Source organism: Plecotus auritus (genome assembly GCF_963455305.1).
Source record: "Plecotus auritus genome assembly, chromosome: 3".
In the NCBI taxonomy this organism is placed as follows: domain Eukaryota; kingdom Metazoa; phylum Chordata; class Mammalia; order Chiroptera; family Vespertilionidae; genus Plecotus; species Plecotus auritus.
In genome coordinates this window covers 6,912,418-6,925,748 of record NC_137772.1, presented here as the reverse complement: position 1 = coordinate 6,925,748, position 13,331 = coordinate 6,912,418, and the positions used below count along the sequence as shown (strand labels likewise).

General features: G+C 42.6%; 1 protein-coding gene across 12 annotated transcripts in view; it reads right to left on the bottom strand.

Annotated features, from left to right (window-relative positions):
• Positions 1-13,331, bottom strand: part of TENM3 (teneurin transmembrane protein 3) — a 1,236,272-nt gene that overhangs the window by 1,109,412 nt on the left and 113,529 nt on the right. The window lies entirely within an intron of this gene.

Genomic DNA, 13,331 nt, shown 5'->3' with positions numbered 1-13,331 from the left:
AACATTACGGAAGGGCATGAAACAAAACATAATATTCTCCAACCTCTTACCCAGTCCCACTGCCCAGGGGTAACCACTGCTAACTATTTCTTGAATATCCACCTGAGGGTGTGTGTGTGTGTGTGTGTGTGTGTGTGTATGTGTGACTATGCATATATGTATGTAATACCACATGTGTGATAATGTAGTTTGCATCTCTTGAGAAATAAGCATACTTAGAATGAATAATTATTGCTGAGGACATGTAACTTCAAATATTTCCTACTTTAAGACCAAAGGCTGCTGGTGGTTTCCCTCTTCAGAATCTGAGGACCTTGGCCACCAGTGGGCAGGCTGTGGGGAGGCCTTGTGAAGCCAGGCTCCATGACCCTGGGCTGCTACTCTCAGTTCCTTTCTCACCGCTGACAGCAAAGGAGTTTGGTTCCAAGTCCCTGACCACGGGGTACTCGTTGGGTGGTTGAAAGTCACAGCCACATTGTCTTGATTAACCCAGCTCATCCATATCAGGCAATTAGGACTCACTCCTGAGACAGAGCAGGAGACTATAAGCCAGCTCTTGTTCACACACCAACCACAAATGATCCTTCCCCTTTCCCTTTTTTAAATGCAAAGCAGGTACACAGCTGTGAATATGAGAGACAGGCCAGTGCCCTGTGCAAAGAAAAACAGTCACCAGCACTTAGAAAACACTATGGTGCCTGCCATCATGAGCTTGTGAAACCAGGGACATACATTTAGCCATTAACAACTTTATTTCCCAAGCAAACATATGTGTTTGCAGTGGGAGCCTGTGCTCACTGAGAATGAATTGCTCAACAATAGTGCATCGAAAGAGGAGCGTGATGTGTGAGGGGCACACACTATGGAAGAAGTTCACAACAGACAAAACAGGTAGAGTCCTTTTCCAGGGCCTTACTAAGGAGCCGATGATTCGCTTTCCTAACTTTTTAATAAATGCAGTGGGATTTTACGTTTGAGAAGGGAAAAGTCTGGTGTTTCATGGTGTCTCTTACAAAAGACCGCTAAAGGCAAGACTGTAGGAAACTGGGGTTTTGAAGATCTAACTGTGGCTTTTCTTGCTGGTAACTCCTCCTCCTTCTCATTATTTTCCGGGGGCTACACTCTTCTTCCTTTGCCATATATACAATTTCTCCTGTGTGCCTTGGGCTGAGAAACACTGGCAGAAATGTTAGTATGTGCCTGGGTTTTCAAGGAAAACAGAGTCATATAAGGCAACCTGGCCACTTCGATAGTCTTCCCTGTTATATGTAACCACACACACTTCCTGCTCCCTCTTCGATGATATGGCAAAAACTCTTCATTCCTTGACTCTGAAAAATTCTGAAACTACAGGGACCACCAAATTCAGTGAGAATCTAGAGTTTATTAAAGAGGTGGGGAGATACCAAGTCCGGATTATTTTCTGCCTGATCAATACTGCCAGGATTTATTCTTTATTTCGGTACTTTTCAAATGATGAAGTAAAGTGTCTCCCTCTCTCTCTCTCATCAGGGATGCTGAGACTTTCTCCTCCTGGGGGTCCTGGACCCGCAAGGTTCCCCTTTTACCTCTCTCCTAAAGAAAATGATATGCCCATCTTAACCAGAGTCAGGAGCTTGGGGCCTCATATTCCCATCTGAGCTATTGATAGAGATAGTCTTATTTCCAAAACATCGTTTATTCTTGAGAGCCCTCTGTGAGAGGGGAACACTTCACATAGACTCCCTCTCTCAAGGTTCGTGTGGAGAGGAGCTAGTTGGTCCTCTGCCAGTGGGGTTGGCAATGGTGAGTGGAGTCCTAGCATGTGGGGAGCCAATAGAGGGAGAAGTCACACTGTGCACTCCTCCCAAGCTTCTGGTATTTCTACTGATGACTTATTCAACCTGCTGGAAAGGTGCTCAGTCATGGAAATGTCTGTGAGCACCTTTAAGTTCACCCAGGTGGGCAAGAGGTTAAATAGGAAACGAGAAAAGTCTTCCATTTGACAGACTGAGACTTCTCTTCATGGTGGTGACCTACAGGAAAAGGCTACTTGGAAATTCTGCCTTGGAAATTCCCCTCAGCCTCAAGCATTCCTGAAAGCAGAAGGCTACTAGTCCCCTGGCCATCTGTGTGTTTCTGGAAAAAGATGCTGAGTTGAATGTTACTGCAAAGATCTGATGATAATTTACATTTCAAAATTCAAAGTGACCAATTTGGTATAGTTATGAAGATTCACTGAAAAACCCATATCTTATCATAATTTATCCAAGAAATGCATTCAACCTTCCAGCCCATTGCCTGCCTACTTAACTCCACAAAGAATATTATCTATATGTAAGAATTGGAAGCATTTGGCAATATTCTACATTTTTTCAGAATTTTCTCAGAAATAATAGCATATCAAAGGATATTCTGGGGAAAAAATAGAATGCTCTTCTTAGGATTTCTGTAATTCAAAAATTCAAGCTAAGTATTTTGAAAAGATTCCTATGGCTGCAGTGTTGAAATAGATTGGAAAGGGGGTAAGAATTAATGTGAGGGGCCCATTGAGGAACTCCTGGTATAGGAGGCCTGATTCTGGGTGGGGACTCTCCTGCTGTCTGGGTCAGGGAGGAAAGGTCAGCCTCTCCCTGCTGATGTCCACCTCCTATTCCTGGGCAGGCCTTGAACTTGGTGACAGCTGGCTTCTTTCCAAGCCTTCTGTTTAGAGCAAAGACAACAAAGGATCAGGAACATAGGAATCAAATTTATAATAATATCTCTCACTTACGGGGAGCTTACTATGTGCAGGGACTTCCCCCATGGCTCACAGTGTTCTAGGCCAGTGGTCGGCGCACTCATTGGTCAACAGAGCCAAATATCAACAGTACAATGATTGAAATTTCTTTTGAGAGACACATTTTTTAAACTTAGACTTCTTCTAATGCCACTTCTTCAAAACAGACTCGCCCAGGCGTGGTATTTTGTGGAAGAGCCACACTCAAGGGGCCAAAGAGCCTCATGTGGCTTGCGAGCTGCAGTTTGCCGACCATGGTTCCAGGCGGAACTGTATTGTCCTCAGATCCGTAAGTTGAAGGCCTCAGGTGCCTCAGATCGTGACTGTATTTGGTGATAGGGACTTTAACCAAGTAGTCACCAGGGAACTGCAAATTAAAACCACGAGATACGGCCTCACACATGTCAGGTTGACTATCATCAAGGAGTCAATGAGTAACATGTGCTGGTGAGGGTGTGGAGAGGTGGGAACCCTCGTGCACTGTCTGAGAAATTGTTAATTGTTCAGCCACTATCAAAACAGCATGGGTATTCCTCAAGAAATTAAAAATAGAGCTACTGCATGACCCAGCAATATCACTTCTGTCCATTTTTCTGTACAAAGTAAAAACACTAATTGGAAACAATATATGCATCTTTGTGTTCATTGCAGCATTATTTATAACAGCCAAGATATGGAAGTGACCTAAGTGTCCATAATAGGTGAGTGGATAAAGATGAAGTGGTACATAGGTATAATGGAATACTACTCAGCTATTAAAAGAAGGACAGTTTGCCATTTGCAACAGCATGGATGAACCTGGAGCATATTAGGCTAAATAAAAAAAGTCAGACAGAGAAAGACAAACACTGTATGATTTCACTTATATATGTAATCTAAAAAACAAACAAATGCATTAAAAATAAAACACATGAATTAAAAACAAAATAAGACTCGTAGATACAGAGAATTAGCTGATGGTCGCGAAGGGGAGAGATGTGTGAAAATAAACAAGGTAATTAAGGTAAACCAGGGTCTTATGTCTAGGCCAGCCGTGGGCAAACTACGGCCCGTGGGCCGGATCCGGCTGTTCTATCCGGTTCTCTTGCTCTCCCCTCCGCTCCTTTACTTTGAATTTATATTAGTTCACACAAACACTCCATCCATGCTTTTGTTCCGGCCCCCCGGTCCAGTTTAAGAACCCATTGTGGCCCTCGAGTCAAAAAGTTTGCCCACCCCTGGCTAGGCCCTCGTCCAACATGATCGGCACCCTTATAAGGAGAGATTAGGGCAGATGGCACTCACCTGGCACAACCGTGAGCGGACACGGAGAGAAGGTGGCTGTCTACAAGACAAGGACACTTTGACCTTGGACATCTAGCCGACAGAGCTGTGTGGTAATAAACCTCTGTTGTGTAAGCTACCCAGCCTGAGGCATTCTGTTTTGGGCAGCCCTAAGAAGCTAGGATAATAAGTATTAAGTAGTTTACTCCACATGCAATCCTTCCACTTAGAGGCTGTAACTGTCTACCGATGCCCAGGAGACCAGTAACTCGTGAAGGTCACGTCCGTGGAAGCTGGCAGAGTCCCCTGTGGGTGAGGACAGCCGGCTCCCTGGGCCATGCCTTCCCCCAGGGCAGTGCCTCTGAGGCTGAGTGAGAGGATGGCCCAGAGCAGGCAGGATAACCACGGACTCGCTGGGGTTTGGACTAGAAGCTGCTGCTGCTTCTGCCAGTCGAATCTGAGTACTGTCTCCTCAGGGATAAGCAGACTGCTTGCAAAGAGGCCCACGCAGAGGGCTGAGACCTCAGGGAGACACCGTGCGGACGTCAGGGGAAAGCTGGGCTCCCCATTAGGCCCAGAGGGAGCAGGACTAAAGAAAAGGCAACTTGCACACAAGGAAATATACCGAGGTCTCCATCCCCGGCCAGGCTCTGCTTTTGTGGACAGGGTCCCTGGCCCTCCTGCCTGCTCCCTGTCCACCTTCCCGACACTGAGGCCTGACGGCTCACGTGGCCACTCATCCAATTATCCTGAACCTTCCCCACCTGCACACAGGCTTGCAGAGGAAACAGACGTAGAAACAGCAGAGAACGCCAACCTATTTGTTCACTAGGAGCCATGAACGGAAACCTGAAAGAGTGGAGTATGAAGAGAAAAACTTTCCTTAGAAAATAGTTAGAATTCTTAAACAGATTCTAGAGAAGGGTATTTCATTAAAAATAGATCCAGTGGCTATCAAAAATGAAGTAAAAAGAGCTCTCGGATATTAAAAACGGGGTCACACTCCCTCCCTCCCACCAAAGTGGAAGGTGCACATAGTAAATGTGCACTGAACAGCGTGGCTGGAGGTTGCAAAAAGAGAGCAGAGGTACAGTCGTCCCCCCTTATTCAAGGGAGATATGAACCCCAGGTTCTAACGGTGCTGAACCCTAGATCTACTATGATTTCTCCTGTACACACATATCTATAATATGACTTCACTTATAAATTAGGCACATAAGAGATGAGCAACAATTACCACTAATAAATAGAACCATCGTAACAACATACTGTGATAAAAGTGATGTGACTGTGGCCTCTTTCAAAATACCTTACTGCCCTGTACCCCCCCTTCCTGTGCTGGTGAGAGGATACAGCCCTGTGATGAGATGAAGGCAGGTGGATGGCGGGGTGTTGTTAACCAGCGTCAGGCTCCTTTCCCCTTCTCACAATAGGTAACATGCACATTAGGCATATCCGAGTTGCCGGCACCACTATTGCGTGTTGAGGCCATTATTAAGTCAAAGAAGGGTGACTGAATGCAAGCTCTGCACTGCCTCCACCTTGATCTGATCACCAGGATGGCCACTGAGAGGCTCAGGTAGGGAGTGTCTACAAGTGGAGACACTGGACCAGGGATGATTCGTGTCCTCGGCCGAAGTGAGCTGGGCTCATGAGATTGAATCACGCTCCTCACAATGGGGTGCGATGAAAAAAAACATGTCAATGTTTCTTACTGGAATTTTAATATTTTTGGACCTCAGTCCTGGACACACAGAAAGTGAAATTGTGGATAAGGGAAGGACTACTGTAGTCGGTGTATCATAAATACAGAAGAAAGGCAAGGGGAGTAGGCTGTTAGAGAACAGTGTACAGGGATGGGGGCAAATTTTAAGAAGTCCAACAATTACCAGAGAGGAACTTTAGGAGGGGACAACAGAAGTTATATTGTAAAAGAAGTTGTAAGAAGGAATAGTGGAATTGTTACTTTCAAGATTTTGATGGATTAGGATACAGGAAAAACTCCCACATCTAGACACACCCTGGTGAATTTTCAGAACTCCAAAGACAAAGAGGAAATACTAAAACATCTAGAGAGAAAAAGAGGGGAGATAGCTGCAGTAAAAGTGTCCTCACACCTTCTAACTAGATGTTTATTTCTCATGTGCTTAACCATTTAAAGGAGCACTTTGGGTGGCTTTCCTTCACACACTGGTTCAAGGAACCACTTCCATCTGTGGTTCTGCCACCAGCGGTTCAGCTTATTGAAAGGAAAGAATGTGTGGAGAGACCACAGTTGCTTCATAAAAGCCTTGGTCCCTAAAAGAAATGAATTACTTCTGCTGTTGGTACCTGGCTTAACACAGAGGAGACTGGGAAATACAACCTACTGTGTGCCCTTGGAGGGAGAAGCAGATGTTGTTGAATAGCAGTTTCTATTACAGGATGACAGTCTAGCCACATTCTGGCAGCCAACTGCTGAAAGGGAACAGGGGTGTTAAAAAATAAGGCCTGACCAGTGTGGCTCAGTGGTTGAGTGTTGACCTACCACGAACCAGGAGATCACTGTTTGATTTCCGACCAGGGCACATGCCCAGGCTGTGGGCTTAATCCCCAGTTTGGGGCATGCAGGAAGCAGCCAATCCATGATAATAACCATCTTCTCAGAGCAATCAAAAAGACTTTTGGCCCAGGTGGCACGGTTTAGTGGTTGAGTGTGGACCCATGAACCAGGAGGTCATGGTTCAATTTCCAGTCAGGGCATATGCCCAGTTGTGGGCTCCATCCCCAAAACCCAGGCCAATTTCCAGTCAAGGGCACATGGCCTGGGTTTTTGGCTGAATCCTCAGGCAGGGCATGAAGGAGGCAGCCAATCCATGATTCTCTCTCATTATTGATGTTTCTCTCTCTCTTTCCCTCTGCCTTCCTCTCTGGAATTAATAAAAATATATTAAAAAATAATATGGCCATATTTATAATTTTTTTTTTAGAAAGGGGGATTTGAACTGAAAATTTTTAGCTTAATTTGATAATATATACTCCAATATATTGAGTATAAGAGTCATAATTCAGAAAGTTTGCTAACCACTTAATCTATATAAAAAAACCTTACTCTTCATATTCACTATATTTTTAAAAAATACATAATTCTAAGAAAGGCTGCAACATGAATTCAAAGAAAGAGAACAGCTGAGAATGACTCAGATGATAGAAAGAAAATAATAGCAGATATAGTATACTGGACACTTGGTAATACCTCTTTTTAGGTGGAATGATTTAGGATTACACTTTATATTTCATGGGTATAATTATTCTATTTAGTTTTGGAGCTAAAAATGGACATTTTCACAGAGTTGTAAGTGCTCTTTGTTTTATTTTAGATCAACCTACAGATAGAATGTGAAATAATCACAGGTTAAACAGGAAGAGTAAGAATATAATTAAAAATCAGAAAGTAGAATTGATAAACTGAATTATTGAAAATTTTATTTGGAGGACAATAGATTCTTCCTAAATTTCATAAATTAAGAAGAAGAAAAATAAGTACATGACCACAGAGTAACTAGAAACTTGTACTCCTACCTGTCTGTGGAGAGGGGAATTAGGGAGAAGGGGACTGAGAGGGTCAATAATTTTACTTTACAATTTGATGTATTTCTGCATTGCTAGCATTTAAAGAAAATGAATTAGTCTATAATAAAAATTACCCCCAAAATCCATTCAATTAAAAAAATAATAACATTCTAAATGGTGAAAAACAAAGCCAGATGTGGAATTCTCAGAAAACCTTAGTAATATATTGGCATCTCCATAATTTTTACCTAATCTCTAAATTCTGTTGCACTAGGCATTTAGTGTAGTGATTTACCTTCTCTAGTGCATTTTCACTTTTGTAAAATGAAGACTTTAATTTAAATCATGCCTACGTTCTAGCTCTCCAGTTCTAGGTTCTTATAACCTCGATATAATGATGCTATAGTTAAAAACAAAATAATTCTCACTGTAATAAAGAGAAGCAGTGGATTTTATTTCTGTGGCGGTGTCTCCTTTCATCTTTTCAGGCCGAATTTACTTATTAAGACCTTTATTGAGCCTATTTCCTTCGGAATCAATCATTATGTTCAAATAAAGAAGATAATATTTCCAAGATATTTGTTGCCTTTATACCCAAGACCTCAAGAAAAGTCATTGGTCAGGAAGTTTAAAAGAATTTTTCCTTAACTGAACTGGAAAAATTATTTCTGATACCTATTTCCTTAAAATCAGGTATCAGAAATAGCTGTGGAAATACTGACTGTGTATTCCTCAATATTAAATCTTTGGGGAGTTTCAACTTATTAATAACCTTGTTTCTGATTCTTCAATTTCTGTAGGATTTATGAATATATCTCAGTGTGCAAACTATATCCATATGATATCTTGAATGGCCTTTTTTTCCCCTGATTCTGTAAGTACTTTTCTCTGACCACCAATTTTTAATTTGAGATATTTGGGACGGTTTATTCTGAACAACGTACTTCTACCAGAAATGGGGCTTTGCTCAGCACGTAGAAGCAGTGAATAAGAGTAACTTTAATGCTTGTCTACATTAAAAGAACAAAATATTTTAAAGCACTAAACATGTGTCTTTTTCAAATTATAGTATTTATTTTCTAACATAACCTGAGTCTGTTACTGGGTTCACATTCTAGCAGTAAAGTATTTGTATTTTGTATGCCTTAAGGCAGAGAGAGACAAAGAGAGTGGGAGAAGGAGGAGGAGGAGGAGGAGGAGGAGGAGGAAGAGGAGAAGTCTTTGCCAAGTTGTTAATTAGCTTTAGTTCAATTCTTTAAACATCCCTTTCTGTAGTTCATGCTAACACAAACTCATTTCTTATTAGCAAGGATTTACAGTTTTATTTAATTATTAGCACATAATTTTCTACTAGAATAAAACAGTACTGATTAGTCATCTGGCTATATAAATTAAGATAAAATTAAGATTTCTATTTCTTTAAGAAAAAGTATTTGAGGATATATTGCTTCTATTGAGAGGTATGGCTGTCACATTTTTGCAATATAGACATACTCAGCTTTGTAAATTTTTTGTTTATTGTATTCCATATACCTTCTTACTTTTAATGTCTCCAAAAAGAATATAAATGTAGCACTACATTAAAAATAAATAGCATATCCGGCTGGGATTTTCTCTGTGAGCCACTGTTAAGAAGAACAGAAAATCTCCACAGGTTACTTCTCAGGAGGCTCTCAGTCCATCTGTTTAGAACTTTTGTTGTTAGGAAAGTTTTACTCAAGCATTCAAACTCTTGGAACTGCTAAATCAAGTCTCGAAAGCTGGTAGGAGTTTCTGAGAGGAAAGATATTTGTAAACTTGTTAAATTTCTTAGTTTATCATAATGATGGTCTGTCTTTTGTTCACCAGCTCCTGCAGCATCTCTAAGGATAACATTTTGTGACATAAATTATGCTATGGCCAGAGGGGCTGCTTCTTATTTGAGACAATGTATGCCATGAAGACTCATATCATGATGATCAAATATAGATGCATGTGCTCTTTTCTTATCTAAGAAAGATAATAATAATATGGATAACAAGAAATGAGAATTATTGGCATGTCTGTGATGTCCGACATCTAGTAAAGATTTCATATGCTATAAAGAATGGAGCAGAATATGGTGTAAGTTATCCTATATAATGAAGAGCTAATATGCAAATTGACCATCACTCCAACACACAAGATGGCCGCCCCCATGTGGACACAAGATGGCTAGCAGGGGAGGGCAGTTGTGGGTGATAAGGCCAGCAGGGGAGGGCAGTTGGGAGGGACCAGGCCTGCAAGGGAGGGCAGTTGGGGGGGCACCAGGCCTGCAGGGGAGGGCAGTTGGAGGCAACCAGGCCTGCAGGGGAGGGAAGTTGGGGGGGACTAGGCTGGCAAGGGAGGGCAGTTAGGGGTGACCAGGCCTGCAGGGGAGAGCAGTTGGGGATGACTAAGCCTGCAGGGGAGGATAGTTTGGGGTGACCAGGCCTACAGAGGAAGACAGTTAGGGGTGACCAGGCTGGCAGGGGAGGGTAGTTAGGGGTGGCAGGGGAGGGTAGTTAGGGGTGACCAGGCTGGCAGGGAGGGTAGTTAGGGGCAATTGGACTGGCAGGGGAGCAGTTAGGTGTCAATCAGGCTGGCATGGGAGTGGTTAGGGGTGATCAGGCTGGAAGGCAGGTGAGTGGTTGGGAGCCAGCAGTCCTGGATTGTGAGAGGGATCTGGCCTAAACGGGCAGTCGGACATCCCTTGAGGGGTCCCAGATTGGAGAGGGTGCAGGGTGGGCTGAGGGACACCCCCCTCCCGTGCACAAATTTCATGCACCGGGCCTCTAGTGTCTAATAAAAGTAGAGATTGTCCTGGCTGGTGGCTCAGTTGCTTGGAATATCCAACCAAGAACCAAAGGGTTTGGGGTTTGATTAATGGTCAGGGCACATACCTAGGTTGTGGGTTCTATACCTAGTCAGAGCGTGTAAGGAATTCACCCAATTAATCTCTCTCTCTCTCTCTCTCTGTCTCCCCCCCTCCCTAACCCTACCTTTCTCTCTAAAATCAATTTAAAAAGCATATCCTGGTGAGGATTAAAAAGAAAAAAGATTGATATTACAGAGAACAGTTATCTGTTCATTTTACTATTTCAATTAATACTCAAGAATATATCATTTTATTACTGAGGATCAATAAGAAAAATTTCAAAAGTAATCAAAAATTTTAATAGCATTTAATGAATGCCTACTATGTGCTGTTCACTGACTCAGAATGGTTTTCTCAGTAAATGCATATGGTTCCTCTCCAGTCCCTTCCTTTTCTGCCACTATGAAAATCACCACTTAGACATCCTGCTGTGGTGACATAATTGACCAGCACAAACACTTGCCCCTCTCATTACACTACCTCCTTTATGCCTGAGTCCATAAATCCTAAGAGCACCCTCAGCCAGCACAGGAGGGGTAGAATCTACATCAGTGGTTCCCAACATGAGGCACATGCCCCACAGGGGGGCAATTTGATTTTTAAGAGGGGCAAATCTATAATGAAATATTAACAGTGATTTTTTGGCATTTCTTATGGTTTTAAAAGCCTCATATACAGTATATAAATGTATATTTAGGCATATTTATACATTTCAGTTCTCTGATAAATATTTTGAAACTTTGCTATTTTTTCATGTCACTTCATATTATTTTTTTTAAACAATTCTTGGGGATTTCTTCCTCAGTACTTCAACTGTCCTTTTGTTCCTTTATTTTTCTCTTTCATGTATGCTGTGTTTCTTGGAAGCTTGTTTAGACCAAGTTAATGGCCTTTTAGGCTTTCTCCACTTGAATAAGAGTTCACTTTTTGAAGAATAAGAATTATATGTCACAGGGTGGGGTGGGGGGGGCATCAGGATTTTAGAGATGCTTAGGTGGGGCATGGCCAAAAAAAAAAGGTTGGGAACCACTGGTCTAGACCCATGCCTAAAAGACACAGGACTCCTGAGCTGGGCATCTGCCTTCAAGGTCCAGCCATCAGAAGTGCATTACAAAGTAAGCCACTTCTTCCCCAGTGTCCTGGCCCCACCCTCCACTCCATAGGGACGGGACTTCATGGAGGTCTGAAGGCTGTCCCTGCCTTCTCTGGCTCTGTCTCCTTTTTCCTTCACTGTGTCCCCCAATAAATCTTTTGCAGACTTCGTCCTGTGTTGGGTGTCTGCTTGAGGGAAGATCCCAACTCGCAGCAACCCTTTTTGGCATCTGCTAAGGACCTTGCTACTCTTCTCTGCTTTCCCTGCCACTGCCTACCAGGGCTTCCTTCTGATTTCTTCTTATTCTGTTTTCCAACCCCTGCTTCTCTGTATGTACCTCCTTATTCCACACATCTCTCTTTCTTCTTTAGGTTTGTTACTGCGATAGCCTGCTATATCCTGAATGACTAACACTGTAGTTGACACCTAGTACGTACTCAATAAGTATGTATTGAAATATGTGTTTCCGAGAAAGATTAAGAAACATAGTTTTGGAATGCGGTTCTTTTCTGACAATGTAGATGCAAGTCGGCTCTTATTGTTCCTGACATCTAGTGGCAGGACGAAAAACTAGCCTGAGACCTGAAGGAATTTCATTGGCTGGCTAGCATCCAAAGAATAGAAAGTATCAAAAGATTTAGTCTTCAAGGCATGTACAACTCTTATAGGGTTAGACTACCTTTGAGATGTGTAACAGGTTATGTATTTATTTGTGAAAATGCCAGTAAATTTAGCATGGAGGGTAGAAGTCCTGTGAGATAAGGTAATTCAGTCCTTCTGGGTAAATGAGTGAGCAAGCTGGCTGAATCTGACCATCTCAGGGATTCTACAATCCTGACATCCTACTCCATCCACCTTTGAAAATAAAAATAAAACATACAAAACATACAAAAATTGCAAGTTGTAGTATAGCAGTGACAGATCCTAGAGTATGGACAAGGAGTGAGGTTGCAATTCCCATATCCCCAACGGCCAAATGTGAACTCAACAAGAATCTTAAACAAGGACCTGCTGAACTATATATTCACACCATGTTCTCAACTTGGATAACCAGAGAGCAAAATGAGAAAGAGCTGGGCCCCAGGGGAAACTCACGTTTATTACTTTTCTCCCTTCTGTTACTGCCTTCCACAACTACAGGTAAGTGCCAACCATGTCCCAGGCTCTTGGGTACACCAAGGAACAGAATAAAGAGCAATGCCTGCCCTCAGGGCTCATCTCTCTCTTCCTCTTTCTTTGAAAGGCCTAGGACTCTAGGGATGCCTTGGCTGGACAAGACATCTGCTTGGGCAGGGGACAGAGCCTCCTCTCGGGAATGGTAATAGCTGGAAAGGAGCCGGGAAGTGGGGCCTGTTTTCCTATAAGCACACTTTATTAAGCAGCTGCTCCAAAAGATTGAAGCAAGGATCAGGTTTTCTGTGAAGGCTGTATTGCTTGAGAAGTGAGTTAGAAAATGAAATTTTCCAAGAGGAGGAAAAGGCCTTAAGTTCCAGAATTCCCTGAAGAGTTGGGTGGGGAAGGGCATGTCACACTTGTCCTGAGGTGACAAGGGTGGGCAGGAGGATGCCAGAAGCTCCAGGTGAGAAAAGTGAAACCAGGGGAGGCACATAAATGGCCACCCTTATTCCTTCACACAGGTAACACATGCGCCTTGACCCCTATAACTTGCATAAAATGGATGAGAAAGAGTGCAGATGCCTGGCTAAGTCCTTTACTTGAATTTTAAAACTGTGAAGAATTGTTAGTTTCTGATGTGTATTTGAATATATGTCTCTGATACGGAAAGCTGA